The sequence below is a fragment of the Girardinichthys multiradiatus genome, chromosome 12 (assembly GCF_021462225.1).
Source record: "Girardinichthys multiradiatus isolate DD_20200921_A chromosome 12, DD_fGirMul_XY1, whole genome shotgun sequence".
NCBI classification, from domain to species: domain Eukaryota; kingdom Metazoa; phylum Chordata; class Actinopteri; order Cyprinodontiformes; family Goodeidae; genus Girardinichthys; species Girardinichthys multiradiatus.
Genome location: NC_061805.1, coordinates 36,456,585 through 36,477,056, shown reverse-complemented (window position 1 = coordinate 36,477,056; position 20,472 = coordinate 36,456,585).

The window sequence follows — 20,472 nt, the reverse complement described above, 5'->3', positions numbered from 1 at the left end:
TGCCGTGTTTTGATTTTTCATTTTCACTTAAGCGTTCAAGCAGTAGATGGATCCCAGGAGCAAACGTACATAAAAAGCCAGTGTAGTTAGTGCAGTTCAAATAAAGTCCACTAGAGGACATGCTGGAGTTGCCAAAAAAAAGAAATCGACATAACATGGGCCATATGGGAGACTTCAGTTTGGGACTTGGTAGTATTGCATCTATGCAGACCGCATTACTCACATTTCAGTATCCTGATACTGATTCTTATTCTTCTCATTATGCAGGTTAAAATCTGTACCATGGATATTACAATATATGATTATTTTTAATTTATTCCTTCTCCACCTTGTCAAGTTTTACTATAGTATATTAATTTGATTTCCATTGTTTGTATATGATCACTCTCAGTCTTTTATATCACGAAACTACAAATATCTGCAGATTTTACCTTTGCTGGGACGAAAGGCCTATCCACTCGTGTGGTTCCCCCATCAAGATCGGGTCCTTTGCCACAGGCTTGAGGGTTCTGCGCAGTATCTTAGCTGCTTCTAGAACTGCACTCTGATGGGCAGAGATCTTAGGGGTTGTTCCTAGAACCTGCTAAAGCCACTCACCCAGTTTGGGGTTTACAGCTCTTAAGGGCACCAATGACCACTGGCACCACTGAGGCCTTGACTCTCCTGTTTCTAATTCTTAATGTTCCTTTCGTTTGTGATTGTACGTCTACCATTACTGGATTCTTTCCATGTACGCTTAACCTGCCGGTATGTGGCTCCCAGCTTTTATGTGCCAGGGGCATCTTTGGACAGCCTGCATCTTGGGTTTTGTCTGGTGTGGTAGATCCTGGCTTCTTGCTCTTGTGCTGAGGGCTTGTTCCTGTGCTGCCATAAATAGTGCCTCTGTATTGTACTTAAGTGAAGCCTGCTCAAGCCATTGATAGGACTTCTTGATTTCAGCCACATCTTCTATTCGTCCGTAGTATGTGCCAGGCAGAGACTTGTCTTTCCATGATGGTTCCTGCTGGTCTTTCTCTTGCACATTGGGACATTAACTTCGTATATCATCACCGGGGTCATCTTTGTAATGTATTCCAGGATCTTTGCTGTTTCATCTTCGATGGATGAAACAATGCTCTCTGGACCTAGGCCTCCCTCCTTCTTTGTTTTTATATCAGTGGCTTCTATCTCCTTCTCTGGCCATGTTAGTATTCCTTTAAAATGAACAAGAGACATATAAATGATGCCATGCTGACTTTTCTCAGATTACCGTCTGATGAACCATGACATTCCAATGGGAAGTGGGCTGCTGTAACTTGACAGACATGGTTGGGAACCGACAATATTGAACTGCTGGAAAACTACTAAAAAAGGATACTAGCAGAGGATGTAGAATCTATGGAAGCTTTAAAATCCTGCATCAGACTGTAAACAAATTATATAAAAAGTAGCATTATTTCATGACTGGTTTTGCTTTCTTGGGGATCCTTTATCAGGTAACCAGGTATCATCATCCCATCTTGTTGAGACAAGACAAGAATGAGGTCAGATCAGTGTGCTGTTGAGTACACATTACATGCCAGAGTTCTAGTCACTCCTGGTTTGCAGTCAACACTGAGAACATAACATCAGCTGACAGAGCTGTTTTGAACCAACACACATGGCAAGTTATGTAAACTAAGATGTTTTAGGCACCAAGTGACTGTCATGCTAATGATTTGTCCAGGCCAAAGCAAACATTAACCACAGCGACATTGACACGTATGCTTTTTATGGAGTAAACAATTTTGAGTTTGTAATGTGCCAAGCTGACTGGAGAGGACAAAGTGTCAATATGAGGGTCCAAATGGCATCAACACTGATATTACATAACTAACTGGAGCAGTACAGAGTGGCTCAAAGATAGGTTAAAAAACATAACCCAAGGCAAATGGCTAAGAAAGTTGTCCAGAAGCATTTGTGAAGACATTGGTTAAGAGCGCAATGGAAAAAATTAGTTTCAGGTTTCGTAGAAATGAAAGATAGACAAACCGCAGTCATACATCCCTAGTTAACTGTGTCAACAGTGCTCTCTGGTCTGATACACAGCCTCAGGGCCACTCATGCTGCGCACTGCCACAGAAGTGGTCAATAGCTGGCTCTTAGGTGTTTGACACAGCTGATAACACACTGGTGTGCAGATCAAACCTCAACACAAACTGTTCTCAGATGTGGATGTGAAACTTTGTTTACTATGTATGCCCATCTTTCAAGACATAATGGAAACTGAGATATATCTTTACCACACATTTTAATGCATTTTATTGAGATTACATGTGACAAATTAACACAAAGTAGAGCATAATTGTGAACTGGAGGGAAAGGTCACATTATTTTCAACAATTTAACAGTGAGATGTGCACTTGTATTCAGGCCCCTTACCTTGATAGTTAAACAAAATCCTTTTCAAACATCTGAATAGCAAATGTAATCCATTTGTGTGCATCCTAATTAAAGAACAGATCAACCTCAGATGTTTGATAGGCAACATTAGCAAACAACAAGGATCATGAATACCAAGGAACACGTCAGACAGATCAGGTATAAAGTTGTGGAGAAATTTAAAGCAGGGTTAGGTTACAAAATAATAATAACAGTCTTTAAATGTGTAATGGAACACTGTTTCCATCCATTGCCTGAAAATGGACAGAGAACTGCAGAAATTAGATCCTACCAAGATCCTACATCCATCTAAACTGAAAGGTCATCCAAGGAGAGCTATAATCAGTGAAACAGTCAATAGACTCATGGTTATTCTGGAGAAACCGGAAAGATCCACAGCTCAGGTGGGAAAACTTGTTGACTGTTAGTCATGCAGTCTACAAGGAGTGTTAATGAAAACACTATGGCTTAATGAAATCTATATGAATTATCTGCAGTTTTTCACAGACCAAGTAAGCAACACTAGTAAAATTGTGTTAGAAAGTGCTCTGGACAGATTAGGTATAAATTTAACATTTTTGGCATTTACGCAAAATGTAATGTGTGGTGGAAACCTATTAGTGCACGTCACCCCAAGTACCGCATTCCTACAGTACTACATGATAGTGGCAGTGTCATTCTGAGGGAAAGCTTTTCTTCAGCAACCTTCCAAGGAATATGTGTCAGAATCACCCACTCAAAGTCCAGATCTAAATCTGATGGACAATCTGTGGAAAGACTTAAAATTGATTTCCCCAAATGCTCTCAATTCAATCTAAATGAGCCGGAGTTACTTTGCAAACAAAAATTGGTTAAAAGTCTAGACGTGCAAAACTGGTAGAGTCAAACCTGAAAAATCTTGCAGCTGTAATTGCAGTAAAAGGTGGTTCCAAAAAGTGTTGCCTCAGTGGAACCGAACACAATTGCATGCCACACTTTTCAGATTTTTATTTTTAAATGTTTTTTGAAATCATGTATTCTTTTCCTTACACTTCATGTGCTATGCTGTATTGATCTGTCACATAAAATCCCAATTAAATACTTAGAAATTTGTGTAACAGCTCAATGAATGTGGATACTCAAGGCAAGGCACTGTAAATGTAGGTGGGTCCAGAGTGACATTTATTTAATTGCCCTGTGTATCTCATGAGGGAAATCCCAGAGAAAGTCTTGCTATGGTGTGTGCACACAGCTCTTTTAGCTTTAGACAAGACATGATGTAACCTGTTGGACATTACTTATCTTGTTCAGGTGTTCTGGTGTGTTTTGTTTGTTACTCACATTTCTTTTCACAAAAGTAAACATTAAGCTAGACAGGTTTGCTCAGTTAACTACCAAGTCACCAGGTTTCAACCAGTGTTAACTGCCATCTGCAAAACAAGTTCATCCATCCAGGCCAGTTAAGACCACACCGATTCTCAGGCATGGTAGCAACATTTTTCTGGGATTAATGTGATCACTGACACATTCAGGGGTTGGACAATGAAACTGAAATACCTGTCATTTTAGTGTGGGAGGTTTCATGGGTAAATTGGACCAGCCTGGTAGCCAGTCTTCATGGATTGCACATTGCACCAGTAAGAGCAGAGTGTGAAGGTTCATTTAGCAGGGTAAGAGCACAGTTTTGCTCAAAATATTGAAATGCACACAACATTATGGGTGACATACTAGAGTTCAAAAGAGGACAAATTGTTGGTGCACGTCTTGCTGGCGCATCTGTGACCAAGACAACAAGTCTTTGTGATGTATCAAGAGCCACAGTATCCAGGGTAAAGTCAGCATACCACCAAGAAGGACGAACCACATCCAACAGGATTAACTGTGGACGCAAGAGGAAGCTGTCTGAAAGGGATGTTAGGGTGCTAACCCGGATTGTATCCAAAAAACATAAAACCACGGCTGCCCAAATCACGGCAGAATTAAATGTGCACCTCAACTCTCCTGTTTCCACCAGAACTGTCCGTCAGGAGCTCCACAGGGTCAATATACACGGCTGGGCTGCTATAGCCAAACCTTTGGTCACTCGTGCCAATGCCAAATGTCGGTTTCAATGGTGCAAGGAGCGCAAATCTTGGGCTGTGGACAATGTGAAACATGTATTGTTCTCTGGTGAGTCCACCTTTAATGTTTTCCCCATATCCGGGAGAGTTACGGTGTGGAGAAGCCCCAAAGAAGCGTACCACCCAGACTGTTGCATGCACAGAGTGAAGCATGGGGATGGATCAGTGATGGTTTGGGCTGCCATATCATGGCATTCCCTTGGCCCAATATTTGTGCTAGATGGGCGCGTCACTGCCAAGGACTACCGAACCATTCTTGAGGACCATGTGCATCCAATGGTTCAAACATTGTATCCTGAAGGCGGTGCCGTGTATCAGGATGACAACGCACCAATACACACAGCAAGACTGGTGAAAGATTGGTTTGATAAGCATGAAAGTGAAGTTGAACATCTCCCATGGCCTCACAGTCACCACATCTAAATATTATTGAGCCACTTCGGGGTGTTTTGGAGGAGCGAGTCAGGAAACGTTTTCCTCCACCAGTATCACGTAGTGACCTGGCCACTATCCTGCAAGAAGAATGGCTTAAAATCCCTCTGACCACTGTGCAGGACTTGTATATGTCATTCCCAAGACAAATTGGCGCAGTATTTGCCGCAAAAGGAGGCTCTACACCATACTAATAAATTATTGTGGTCTAAAACCAGATGTTTCAGTTTCATTGTCCAACCCCTGTAACTAACCTATATTAAGTTTGTTTGCGTGGTTTTCCTCCTTTTTGTGGAGAAAGAGCACATTATCCTTTGTCTGTCCAGCTTTGTTGCAGCTGTCTGGGCCTTTGTGCCTAAGCCTGTTGGGTTAGAAAATTGACAAGTGGGATGAAGAACCCAAAGCCTCGCCAGCTTGCAGATACAGACACACCACCCATCTGGCGAAGTAATTGGGGAACAAGTGCCTGATAAAATATCTTGAATAAATAGATATTGTACTTGAGATGCACTGAAATATAAAGAAGAACTATATAAAACTGGCAAGGAAAAAAACCATATCTCTGCTGTCTGATGGCCATGCAGACGATACCTAAGATAAATCATAGTGGCAATAGAATTTTGAAATAATCAAAAATTACCATTTGCCTATTTGTTTTTCTATAGTATTTATATAGTATGATAGTATATTTATATTAGCAAGATTTTTAGGCATTTTAAACGTACTTTTGTCAGAATGCCATGAGGGGGCATTTGATTAATCCCAGATAAATTCAGTCATAATAATAATAATCCCAAATACAGTTCATAAGGCTGCATGGTGGCACAGTTGGTAGCACTGTTGCCTTGCAGCAAGAAGGTCCTGGGTTCAATCCCAGCCAGGGGTCTTTCTGCATGGAGTTTGCATGTTCTCCCCGTGTGTGGGTTCTCACCAGGTACTCTGGCTTCCTCCCACAGTCCAAAGACATGCCTGTTAGGTTAATTGGTCACTCTAAATTGCCCTTAGGTGTATGAATGAGTGTGTCATGGTTTTTTTGTGTGTTGCCCTGCGATGGACTGGCGACCTGTCCAGGGTGTACCCCGCCTCTCGCCCATAGACTGCTGGAGATAGGCACCAGCTCCCCCGCGACCCACTATGGAATAAGCGGTAGAAAATGACTGACTGACAGTTCATAAGAAAATATGTTCATCATAAGCAACATCCGTGAAGAAATCACAAGATGTCATTAAGCCTTTATTACCAAGTCAAAATCCAGAGAGGAACTGTGGCGCTCCAAGATATCTGCAACAGCCTACCTAAAACCAACCTACCTGAAAGTACATGTACACTGCCTTGAAAAATGTATTCACACCCCATGAATCTTTCCACATTTAGTCACTTGACAACCGCAAACGTCTGTATTTTGTTAGGATTTCATGTGAAAAACCAATCGAAGTGGCACCAAATTGTGAAGTGGAAGAAAACCAATACAGAGTTTTTTAAAATATTTTGCTAGTTAAAATCTAAAACATTTACAAGTATTTGTATTTATCCTCCTATACTCTGATACCCCTAAATTAGGCCAATACAACCGCCTTTGTAAGCCATCTAGTCAGTAAATACAATCCCCCCATGTGTAATTTTATGGCCGTTCTTATACACTGAATGGAATGCAAAAAGGCCAAGTGTGTCACCCTAAACAAACAACCCCCATGGTGGAACACAATGGTGGCAGCGTTATGGCACACATAGATTGTTTTTTTTCTTTCTGTTTATTCTCAGTTTTGTTTCTGTTGACCTAGCGATTGACAAATTATACTATAATGTGTAAGTTACTATAATTTTAAATGTGTCTTGTAATATAGAGATTGTCCAATAGTAAGCAGTGCAATACAAAGAAATTCTCAAAATCCAAAGATCAGAATCAGAATCAGCTTTATTGCCAAGTTCGTACATACAAACAAGGAATTTGACTCCTGTACACTTTGCTCTTTGGTTTTGTTTTTGCATTACAGAATATACATATTTACAATGTACAATATACACATATATAAATAAAAAGGTGCATTTGCAACATCTATATGCTGTTGTTTTGTACTCTATTGAATGTTCAACAGAGAAACAGCCTGGGGGAAGAAACTGTCTCTGTGGCGGCTGGTTTTAGCAAAGATGAATAAATCAGAAAAAATAGATGACAATAAGATCACGAAAACCTGATTTCATCTGTGGGTTTATAATCACTGGAATGTGGAGTAACTTGAGAGACCTGTTCAATTTAAACATTTTCCCAGTAGGCTGACAAATCTAGACTATTAACAAAAACGGGTGGAGACAAGGTGCAACTGGGTAAATTTGTTTTACAGCAACAGGATGGATAATAGCAGAGCTAAGGTAACCTGTGCTTTTCCACCACCTGCATCCCAATTTTGTACCACTATATCCTGTTCTGTGCCGTGTGATGTGTGTGGGATTTCATTTCCTGATACAGTGGCTTGTAAAAGTATTCATACCCCTTGAACTTTTCCACATATTGTCACATTACAACCACAAACATAAATATATTTTATTGGAATTTTATGTGATAGACCAACACAAAGGGGTATGCAGTTGTGAAGTGGAAAGTCCCGTCCAAAATTATACATGATTTCTTTTTTTTTTTTTTTTTTTTTACAAAAGTGCAAATGTTTTCACCCCCCTGAGTCAATACTTTGTGGAACCACCTTTTGCTGCAATTACGGCTGCATGCTTTACGGTATGTCTCTACCAGCTTTGCGTATCTATTGACTGAAATATTTGCCCGATTCTTTGCAAAACAGCTCAAGCTCAGTCAGATTAGATGGAGAGCGTTTGTGAACAGCAGTTTTCAGATCTTGCCACAGATTCTCGATTGGGTTTAGGTCTGGACTTTGACTGGGCCATTCTAACACATTAATATGTTTTGTTTTAAACCATTCCATTGTAGCCCTGGCTTTATGTTTTGGGTCGTTGTCCTGCTGGACAAGGTGAAGGTGAACCTCTGCCCCAGTCTCAAATCTTTTGCAGACTCCAACAGGTTTTCTTTCAAGACTGCCCTGTATTTGGCTCCATCCATTTTCCCATCAACTCTGACCACCTTCCCTGTCCCTGCTGAAGAGAAGCCCCCCCAGAACATGGTGCTGCCATGTTTGACAGTGGGGATGGTGTGATCAGAATGATGTGCAATGTTAGTTCTCCGCCACACATAGCGTTTTGCAATTTTGCCAGAAAGTTAAATTTTGGTCACGTCTGACTAAAGCACCTTCTTCCACAGCTGCTTTGTCCCCAACATGGCTTCTGTTGAGGACAAAGCAAACATGCTAACAAGCAAGTAGGCCCGAAAGTAACTCTGTTAAGCATTATATTGAGATTTTTTACTCTGTGCCTTAGTGTTTGACTAAACAAACACTGAATTGACACCCGTTTCGGGATTTTTCGAGCATTATTAAGAAGAGGAAGGGATCTTATTTAGTGCTTGGATCCCAAATTGTTAAAAGAACTGTTGCAGAACAGCTGTATTGTTGCTAACATTATACACGTATTGACTGTTTTTATTAGGAAACTGACTTCTACAATTGTTTGCACTCAGTTTTAAGTTATTGGAGTCAAAGCAAAGGGGAGCAAAAAATATAAATGCACACCATACTTTTTAGAGTTTCATTTGTAAAATATATTGAAAACTGTATTATTCTCCTCTCATTTCACAAATATGCTACTTTGTGATACAGTCCCAATATATTTCATTGACATTTGTGGTTATTACAAAATTTGAAAAGGTTCAAGGGGTATGCACTCTACAAGACACTGTGTGTGGTAAAACAATGTTATAAGAGGTAACAAATACAAAGACCAGTAATTTTAATGAACATAAGATGAACATAAGAGTACAGAATAAACAGACTGCTATGGTTGAATAACATTTGACTATGATTGATAGCTCTGTCAGGACCTTCCCACATAACCCCCCACCCCCAACACACGCTCAGATGCACACATAACTTGCATAAACCCAGTATCATCATTTAGACAGCATGGATAGGCAATGAGACTTAAATGCATTAGATTAAAGTAAAATAAACATGATCAGACACTGCCATCTGCCCTGGGAAGGCATGGTTGCCTAGCATAGGCCACTGTTTGGTTTGACTGACGCTGATGCACTTATGCTGGAGTGTGGGTTTCTGTTTGTTTGTCCAGTGTGTACAGATGGCAAAAAACACTTGGTGATGAATTTGTTTTCCTTACTAATTTTCAAATAGTCAGCATCTCAGACCTACATGAGTGTATTGTTACCCTTGTTTGTAATTGATATTGGCCCTACTATACTTCACCAGAATTATAGTTTATGAAAATATTTTGTTCTCTCATGACTATGAAATAAATAACAGAGAGTATCATACATAAAATAATACATCATATGATTCCCCTATACCTGTGGAAATTGTGTTGAATTACAACTTGTTATTCTTCTGGTCAGGTTCAGAAATGTAATATTTTAAAAAAGCAATATCTTATTTAATGTTTATGTACTTTTTCTTTAAATTTTTAACACCGCTTTCCTCAAGTGTTGCAGCGAGATAGTTATTGAGTATCAAAATAGTCAGACCAATATTAACAGCAATATCCTGCAAGCATTATCATGGTGCTCGGTCAGTGAGATTGTTAATATGGTTAATATGAAAGAGATGAATGGGCATCTTCAGGGCACAACATTATTTCAAAGCACATGAACATTTCCCTCAAATACCAGGCTGTGTTTTTCTGCATATGCAAATCACAGTCTTGTTATAGCTGTACGTAAGTGTCTCCAGATCTCTGTGTTTAAGTTCATGTTCTACTTATTGAGTGAGTGAGAGAGAGGTTTACACAGTCAACCTGACACCATATGGGAGCAAAATATTAGGGTTTATTTTAAAAAAAATAATAATAATTTGGTACGTTTTTAGGTTGAGGTAAGTCATGGGTTAAATGTGGAGCAGCTTGAAAAATAATCTCACAGAAACCACTTTCCATTTTTAAACTTTGCAAAGTTTTGTCTATAAAGGTATGTTTATTTTGAGGTGAAGTTATGCTGAAACCGGCTTTCACCTGCTATTTTATTGGGTGTGCTAGTCCAGTTGGGTATGCTAGTTAACGGTTCAGGCTGGTGGTGTTGGTGCAGTTGTGCGGTGAATATTTCTTTGTCACCTTTTAGATGTCTCGGTACCAACTGAGCATCATTTAAACACCACAGCCTACCTGAGTATTGTTGCTAACCATGTCCATCCCTTTATGACCAGTGTGTGCCCCTCTTATGATGGTTACCTCAAACAGCACCATGCACCATGTCACAAAACTCATCTCAAACTGTGTTCTTGATCATAGCAATGAGTTCACGGTACTCATACATCTCTCAAGTTATAATCCAATGCAGCAACTTTGGAGTGTGCCACAATGGGAGACTCATATGCTGAAATGTGCAATTGATAAAATCTGTCATAACATTATGGAGCAAAATCTCAGAGGAAAGGTTCCCAACACTTTGTTCAGTTTATGAAGGATTAAGGCAGTTCCAAAGCCATAATAGGGTTTAACCTGGTTCAAGCAAGGTATCACACGGCGCGTGAGTGTAAACTCCAGTTAGACACCATCTAGATGTTCACACTTTAAGGCTTCTGCATGTTGTCCACATCCATATATGATCAAACCAGCTCAGATACGTGTTCATTATATTTCTAGCGTAAACATTTCAATGCATTCTACAGTGTGCTACAGCTCCACAAAACAAATGGGTATAATTTTGGGATGAAGAAGAAAACTCTTTATAACTTCATTTTTAAAAGAAGAGTGTAGCTTCTGGTACAAGAAAGACCAGACACCATTTGCAGACTCTTAATAATAGCCAAGGTTTAAATATTCATTTAACAATCTGAAACTCATGAATCCATTTCAAGTGTCAGAGGAGGTTTAAAATATAAAAAAAAAAAACCTGCCATGAATCTCCTCTCTTTAGTCTTGTTATTAACTTAAGACGTGTCTCTGCCAGCTGGACTGTCAGCCAGGCCACAGTAAATGATATGTGATTAAACACAAACTGGGAAATGGAGCGAAAGTATAAACACAGCGATACATCCATTTGTCTTGAGAAAACTATGTGCTGTCGGAGAAAAATGCTGTAACCCACACACCCGTCCATTAGGGATTGTCACTCCCATATTGCATGTCTGGTTGAATGGGCTGAGAAAAAAGAGAAAGAAGTGTAGCTATTAGAAAAGCCGAAGAGAACCCTGACATGGAAATCCCCATGTACCTGGATGACCTTAAGAGGATACTGTTTTGGCCACTTACTTGTGAGAAGACTAGAACGAGATAAGAGACATTCCTTCATTACCACCAAATATATATGAGACTACAGAGCTTGAATGCGACCTAAATGGATTGTAATGGTACTCCTTAAGTCGTTAATAAGAAAGATAAGAACAACCTGTTCATTAATATAAGAAGGAAGAACTGGAAGCCCTCAGGGTCAAGTTTCAAACCTCCAGTTCCCTGCTCAGCGTCATAAGCCACGTAAACAAGAGGTACATAGAGAGAAGTGGAAAGAAGGACACCAAAAAGTTTGAGAAAGACATCAGAGTTTGTCTGGAAAATGCAGCCAAAAGATGTCAGGGCAGAGGTAGTTGTGTTTCCATGGTGACCCAAATGTGCAGTTGGTAAAGTGACGCCACTCGGGAGTATTACGTGGCAATCATGCTGACATGAGCCCTGTGTGCCAAAGCCCAGCCAACAGCATGGAGCACACGTTCGTGTCTATTCATAGAACCTAAGAGACACCCCGGGGAGACACAGGGAACCCAGATAGTGGGACAGAGAGCCGATGAGCCCAACTGGCTGCAGTGGCACCCCTCAGCTGAGTCTATAGATGCATGGAGAGATTAAGGGATTAGCTCTTGGAAGGGGTTATATCACAGTTTCTTAGATCTTTGTCCATATTGACAGTGTCACCTGGTCCCTCAGTCTCAGAAAAGAATTGCATTAATTCTTTTATCTATGATTTAAAATTAAACACACATAAAAAAGTGTACATATATGCATGATTAAAGACAAATAAAAGTTTTCTTTATGATAAAAAACTCTATTCAGTGCTTTAAGTCATGTTTTTGGCACCTCAGCATGGAAAATGCAATGTTGAAGTTCTTGACAAAACTGACAAAAATGTTAACTTCAATGTATTTAAAACAGTTGCCTCCAAACCTTTAGCTATAGCCATGCATGTCAAAATGATCAAGCTGCAATTACTAACAGGCCACAAAAGTTTTCTTTTTTTTTTTTTTGCAGTGGGGGGTGCTTGGATTGGTAGCTGCGTGATGGGCTTGTGCTCTGTGGACGTGTTATTATAACCTCACTGGGGGATTGAGCGCCCATGTGGGGGTGCGCCCCCTGTAAAGAGGGGATTCCTGCCATTTGGGTTCGGAGGCATGTGTTCGATATTTGTGTCCTGTGGGGAAGTACAGGTTGGAGTTCATTGGGTGTGGGAGATTCACAGGGTTGAAACTGGAATTTATTGGGGGGGTGGGGTGAGACTGTTGCATCCTGGGGCGGCTCTGGTTGGTTGGCTCGTTTGGACCATGTGGAATAAAGTATTTTCCATTTTTAATGTAGTTTTCTTCTTTTTATGCTTTGAAAACATCTGATAATATAGTGCAAAAAGGCTTGAAAATGTTTTGCATCTAACATGTTTTCAAGTTAATTCTTTAATGAGCTATTTAAACAAAAGTAATTTAAGAAACATTTACAGAAATGTCCAGTTCAGATGCAGTTTGATATAGTCCTGTTCAGTTTGATTAAAATATATTCAAAGTCAGCATGAAAAGTAGCCTGAAGCATTTCAGTTCAATCCAAATCTGTATATCCCACTGCAATCGAATTATAATCCAATTCAATGCACTGAGATTCAGTAAATGGATTCAACTAAATCTTAATTTCTTTTTAATCCACCAACTTGGACATATACAGGGCGATTGTACTGTATCATTTTAAGTCAATAGTCTTATCAAACCAACTAGTTTCCAAAAATGCTGAGGATGTGGTATTAAGATCTAGGCATGTCATGGTAAAGCAACTCCAAAGTGTGAAATGTTTGAGGTTTATATCATGGGGACTTGTACACAGGCAATACCAATGTATTTCAGGGGTATATGGCACCTTAGCCTTTCTACAGATAAACACTAATATTTATTGCCCAATGAATCATGCTTCCGTCTTCAAGATTTCCACACAAGTCAGTCTGTTTTTTGAAGGCTGTAACCACGTTGTATTTAGTTTAAACCTGTTATGTTTGCACTGATCTTACCCACACTGGCACAGAACATTCCAAAACTATTGAGTGGACCAAGAATGTATAATAGATTATTACAGGTGTAACCACTCTCTGGGTGGGTGCTAGCTAAATCTGTTGTTAAGCAGAGACAGTATTGTACACAGTAGTATGCAGAAACTAGTAGTCACCTGCTGGTCTTTAGTGGTATCTGGAGACTCTATTATTAATTTGCCCAGCAGATTTTCCAGGCTTTGCTAGGCCTCTTTAAATTGGACAGTCAGTCCAGAAAGAAGAGTAACTGGACGAAATAAGATGAGCGTTTATAAAAGGTTCTTGTTAATACCTTATATTCAACAGTTATTTATAACTAATCTTTTTCCAAAACTCTTTTAACTCTGACACTGATGGGATAAAACCTCACAAAATTCTCTGAAACACCTTACTCACTAAAATCATTTAAGTAGACTTAGGACCACAGAACTGTCTTTTGGATTTACTTATCTGGAGATTTAAAAAAGGGATAATTTAAGGCCAGCCTTAAGATGGACTGTTACCTCAACCATAAGACACACTTCCTCAGAAATGTATTGACACATTCTAGTAATAAGTGTGCTTAGTCTGCTTGGTACACTGTTTCTACCAGTTGACATCTAGATGGTGTCTACTTGCAGCTACATAGGACATGGTGACCTAAAGAGGCCACTCAGTTCTCTAACTGTTGGAGATTTAATTGCCAGCTTTTCCATTCTTAAAAAATTTAAAAATTAAGATTGGATTTAAAAACTGTGTGTGAGAGATTATGCTACTGCAATAGAAGAATAAATAAATGCTTCAATGAGTTTTTTGTTCACAGGTTATTCAGTCTGGTCATTAAATGTGGATTATCTCTTTAAGAAGGTAATTGTGTGCAAATAATGAGAGAAAAGTTTGCAACTCAATTTAAAAATTTTGTATTTTTATTAAATTCCTATTGACATAAAAACAAGATTCAGTTGGACATTTCACAATTGCGGTTCTTCTTGTTTAGCAAGAAAAAAAATATAACAGAAAACGTACAACTCATGTCATCTGACTGTCACATCACAATGTTCAGAATGTGGTAAAGTTGGCAAGAGGGCTTGAACCATCAAGTCAGGGCCTCTTTTGTTCCTGACTGTTTAAGTTCAATTTGTGCAACAATAATACAGCTTTGTTTGAGAGAACAGGCAGAAGAGAAACAGAGGCTCTATGGCAAAAAGATCCCCATTGTAGTGTGTCAGCAACCAATGTTAGAAGGTATTGTGATCATTTAATGGCCTGTGTCAAAGGGCCTTGTGGCATGCCAGAGTGGAGGTTTGGATTTTTTGAGTGAAAATTGATCTGAGCTGATCAAAGATTAGATTTATCTGTGCAGTCTGTAATTGGTTTGACTGCAAATTGCATTTTGAAAATTTCTATGAGCTGGAGATGCAACACAGAACCATCTATATTTATCTGGATAAATTTAGCTGATATGGGTCTTTTATAACCACTGGGATCAGCAGTTTACCCCTCTCAGAAAAAGAGAATGACTGAGTGAGGGCTGAAACACATGGACCCCTCATTGTACCTCTATTCTGCCCACGCGGCTCTATCAATAGTGCTATTGCAGTGGTCACAGGCAATAGAAAGTGCTGCAGGTGCCACTTTGAGATAAAAGCTTGGTGTACCTCTGTTAAAAAATGAAGAAAAGTGGAGAAACTGAGCTTAGCAAAAGTTTGGAAGTTACTAAACTGAATACACACAGACACTAACAGCTGGTGATGTGACCTTTGATCTGTATTTGTCAGCAGACTTTTGCTTAGTGTTTATCCTAAACATATTTAATACAAGGCTTCAGCATGATATTCCTCTACTTGTCGACCACTTGTGTGTGTGTGTGTGTGTGTGTGTGTGTGTGTGTGTGTGTGTGTGTGTGTGTGTGTGTGTGTGCAACCATATGTGCATGAGATGATTCCATGCTTGAATGCCACAGCTTGTAGAGGTTGCCTAGAGCCTGTATCCATGCTGACATGGAGGCAAGCATTGCTCCATTCCCTCCACAGGACAATGACTGCTTTAATTATTTGGCTGCCCAGGAGTTTTAGGGAATAGCAGAGAAACAAGAGGTTCAGAAAATTAGAACTGGCTTACATTTGTTCTTTTTAAAAATCGTACAAAACAATTAGTGCTAGCAAAATATTCAAAAATTAAAGACTGAATTAAGGCTGATTTTTGTTTTTGAAAGATTAATTACTCCCTCTTTAAACTCAAGGACTGAGCAAAGGTATATAATTTTGAAATCTTATGACGCCCCAGCTACATTAAAGAGAAATCTTAGTGTTTTTTTGTAGTTAGGCTATATTTACCAAAAAAGAAACCCTATCAATCTTATTTGTTAATGCTGCCTCTGGACTTACACATCTGGAAGTAACTAATACTGTTGCAGGCTGTGGAGTTGGGGCTGACGTCTGCTTCCACTTTGCAGTGCTGCTTTGCCAACGAATGCCTAAATATTACAGCTTGTTGCTTTTTGTTTTTATGTATCCTAATACTCCCTCTTTCCACGGCCAGTGTGTTTATTGTGTAGGTCTGTCTGCAAAGCATTAGGAGCTCTACTGACACTAAGTACCAGCAATGGTCTCTTCAAAATAAAAGCAAAACAAGTCACAGACAAGTTACAATTTGAAGAAGAAGAAACTATTGGATTGCTTGTTGGTTAACTTCTTCACTAGGCGTATTCATTTTACTGCATGAGTTTAATAACCCTGGTCACTGGAACTAAAATAAAACAGAGACCAAGCAAAGTACAGTGTCTTGCAAAAGTATTCATACCCCTAAATAATTATTTTAACATATTGGGATGTTGCAACAACGAACTTCTATGTAGCTTGTGTCAAGTTCTGTCAAACTAGAAGGGCAGCATCTGTGAACATCAGTTTTCAAGTTTTGCCACAAATGATCAATTACATATACAACTGGACTTTGACTAAACCATTCTAATGCATGGTAGGCTCTTACCTTAACTTTTCTATTGTAACTCTGACTGCATGTTTAGTGTTGCTGTCCTGCTGGAGGATAAACCTCTGGCCTCTGGTCTCTAGTCTTTTGCAACCTTCAACAGGTTTTCTTCCAGGATTGCCCTGTATTTACCTCTGGTCAATCAATCCTGGCCTGCCTTCCCTTTCCTGCTGAAGAAAAGCATTACCACAGCATAATATTATCAACATTATGTTTCACCGTTTTCCAATAAACATCTGGTTTTGTATATAAGTCAAGAAGATCAACTTTGATCTCCTATGACTAGGGCAACTTCACTTACAGTGACAATGCAGTTAAGATTTGACTACAAATTGTTTTTCAATATCTCCATGGTACCTTCATAATCTCAGTGAATTATTTGTCTCAAAAGGGATTGTGTGGTTTCATCCTTGTTGAAGGAGCTTGGCAAATTCAGATTAGTTTCAACCAGTGACTGTCACAAGTACACTACATTGTCTAAAGTATTTCAATCTGAAAAGACTCACAAAGAAAAGGGTTGGCAATTAGAAATTACATAATTATATCTTTGGCGCTCGGATCTGGGAGGAAGACATGAATGCTGTGAATGACATGAGCTAAGATGAACATTTGTAAGGCTCAAATTTATAGATGTCTTCCCCCTGATCCGACACTGGTGGTGGATTGGCAGCCAGGGAGTGAGGAAGCCAGAGTAGATGTGAAGGAAGATGGTGGAGGTGGGGTGGAGGAGGGATGAGCTCAGCTGACAAGCGAAGAGGAACACAGCCGAAGGTCCTTTAAAAACAAGGTGTCGGAAGGTGATTGGATGGAGAATCAGACGGACGGGATGCTGATTGGAAGAACGGGAGACGCACAGAAGAGTCATTGGATGGTGGAGACGGTGAGGGTGAGTCTTACATTCTGAATTTTCATTTGAACTCCATTTGTCTGTGTACTTTTACATGTACATGAACTTTTAAGACATCCTATTCTTAATCTATAAGGTCCAATTTGTTGATGGACCCACTGTTGCCAGCAATAGCAACTTTAACTATTCTATAAACATCTTCCACAAGGTTTAGAAGAAAACCAGACTTGCAGCCTTTGCTCTAATTCATCCCAAAGGTGTTCAATAAAGTTGAGGTCAGGACTTTGTGCAGGTCAGTCAGGTTTCTTCACACCACATTTATACACGTGAGGCCATGGAAGTGATTGTAACACTGGAATTCATTGATTTGGTGGTGTGACCCAATCCTTTTGGTAATATAGTGTGTATGGACAAAAAAGGATGAGACTCAGCATAGCCGGAAAAACTCTGTTGGAAATCATAACATAGACATGTACTGCTGAACAGTGGTAATAAATACATTCCACTTACTGCTCCTTGATGCTAGTTTCTCTGCTGAACAATAGTCTTATTGTGGTATTCTCCCACAAGGTGATTACATCTGTGCTAATCTGATATGCATTTATGGTCCACCCAGTAGTTTCAAAGTGCTCTGCATCAGTATTGGCGAAGATGAAACATTGGTAAAAGCTTTGAGCTAATTGCATCTTGGTTAGCATTCTGCTGCCTTGTACAAACAGACTGACTTGGATAACATGTTAAAGTCAGGCCAGAATCATTAAGCAATGAGCATCAACATGTAACTTGTAGAAATGCTCAAGTTCTCAGGTGCTCTACTGAAAGATAGATAAGGTTTTTGTACATATTGTACATATAAGCATGTGAGATTGAACATTTTCTTAACGGTTTACCCTCACATTATATCACATTATGTGTTTAAGCAGTAAGTAGTTGGTATGACAGGGCTTTTGACATAAATCAAGAAGTTTGGATCCAACGTCTTATTCCTAGATACTGTTAATGTGTCCAAAAATCAACCATAGTAACATGACGTTGTGAGCCTCTTTTTAAAAAGCTTACAACTCATTGAGATGCGCAATCCATAATCATTCAACACAATGTTTAACAATGTATACTGCAGGTAAAATAAGTACTGAATATGTCAACGTTTTTCTTGGTTTAAATATTTCTAATTGGGAACATTGACCTCAAATTTGTACCAGATATTGTCACCAACTCAAGTAATTTACACATACAAAGAAATCAAAGCATATTGGTCCACAAATAAAGTTATGGGTATAAAACTGAAATAACACAGGCAATAAATGTTGAACACAAGAATGAAAAGATGTGCACAAAGGCACAGAAATATACGGAGACCGGCAGGTGTCAGTGGGTGAAAAAAAAAAACAAAGCCGGTGGAAATCCGTGCTCACGCTTTACTAAACTGAGCACTCAGTTTAGCAGTCTGTGCGCCAGATTACTAAACTGTGCTCTTGGTTTCTACAATCCGTCTGCATGGTTTGATAAATTGCGCTCCGTTTTGCAATCCGTGCGCACAGATTACACAGTGACATCTGTCCAGAGTTTGAACACATGACCCACACCTGACAGGTAAGTTCAGTGGATCTGTTGTTATATATAAACTTAAAGCAATGCATGTTTTAATAAGAATATTTCACAGCTTGTAATATGACTTTATTTTTGTTACATTGAGATATCTCCACAGATGTCACTGATGCAAAATGGAGCACACAGTTTATCAAACCATGCAGGCGGATTGCAGAAACTAAGAGCACAGTTTAGTAATTCATGGGCACAGTTTTCCACTAGCTTATTTTTTTTTTGCCCGTTGACACCTGCCGGGCTCCATAGAAAGACAAGAAACCAGCCAAAATCTTACAATACTTAATAAGCATTCTTTCGGCTATGCACAAATTAGTATCATTTAGTTTACCATAATGGCTTAGAAAAATGTCGCCAAAGTATAAACGTAAGTAAACAGTGTAGTATGACAGGTAAAAGCAAAGAGACTTCTACAAAGGTCTTAGTATTTCTAAACTTGCAAATGACAAATCTTACAGATAAATTTCTTAAGTACTGAATGTTCTAGTGAGCGGCATTGGAGCCATAATCCAAAGTTGGAAAGAACATAATTGCACCATAAACCAGCAACAGCCAGGTACACCTTACAAGATTTCATAAAGAGGAGTCAAAGGATTAATCAAAGAGTTGTCCAAGAGCTTCAGAAAGACCTGAAAATAGCAAGTACAGTTTTTCAGATGAAAACAGTCAGTAAAGCACTCAACTGCAGAAGCCTCTATGCACACTCAATGTACAAGACTCTACTGCTGAAGAAAGGACATGATGAATATCGTTTAAAGTTTGCTGAATAAGATTTTGACAAGCCTGTTAAACACTGGTGGAACATATGCCCCATTTCCACTGGCTCTATTTAGGTTTCATTGTTCCACTCCGCTCGGTCTCGCTCTACTCGGTGCAGAACCTGTTGTGTTTCCCCTGGCTCTATTTAGGTTTCATGGCTCCACTCCGCTCGGTCTCGCTCTACTCGGTGCGGAACCTGTTGTGTTTCCCCTGGCTCTATTTAGGTTTCATGGCTCCACTCCATTTGGTCTCGCTGTACTCGGTGAAGAACCTGTTGTGTTTCCGCAAGCTTTATTTAGGTTTCATGGCTCCACTATGCTTGGTCTCGCTGTACTCGGTGAAGAACCTGTTGTGTTTCCGCAGGCTTTATTTAGGTTTCATGGCTCCACTACGCTTGGTCTCGCTCTACTTGGTGCAAACCCTGTTGTGTGTCCTCTGGCTTTATTTGGGTTTCACGGCTCCACTCTGCTCAGTATTGCTATACTCGGTGCAGAACCTGTTGTGTTTCCAATTACTCACTGACAGCTGGGGTTATGGCTTGAAGCCCCACCTTCAGCCATCTGTGTAGTGGCTGTGCCACTGTGTGACATTGTCACACTATTTATTTTAAATGCAAGAATGTAATATGGTTTTTTTTGTATAAAATTATCCACTGGGATAATTATTTGGACCACAGCCCAGCCCAGCCATACAGCAGCAACAGAGATGTTGATGTCTGGACTGGTAATATTCCAGAGTTTGCCTGAAGAAGTTACAATTTTGGGCTTTATGAGAAAGTTTTTGTCTCAACCCTGGCAATAACGAGCACAAGGGCTTGCAAAACTGCGGACTGTTGACCACGATGAAGTTAGTTGTAGGTTGGTTATTCGTGCTCTGCTGATTCAGCGGGATTTTCCTCCTATTTGACCCGACGCACGTCTGATTAGGGGAACCGATCTCTGCCTGCTCCCTCCTTCTGCACACGCTGGTCTTAAGGACCATCAATAAATTTCCATACCAATCACACTGTTTCATGGTGG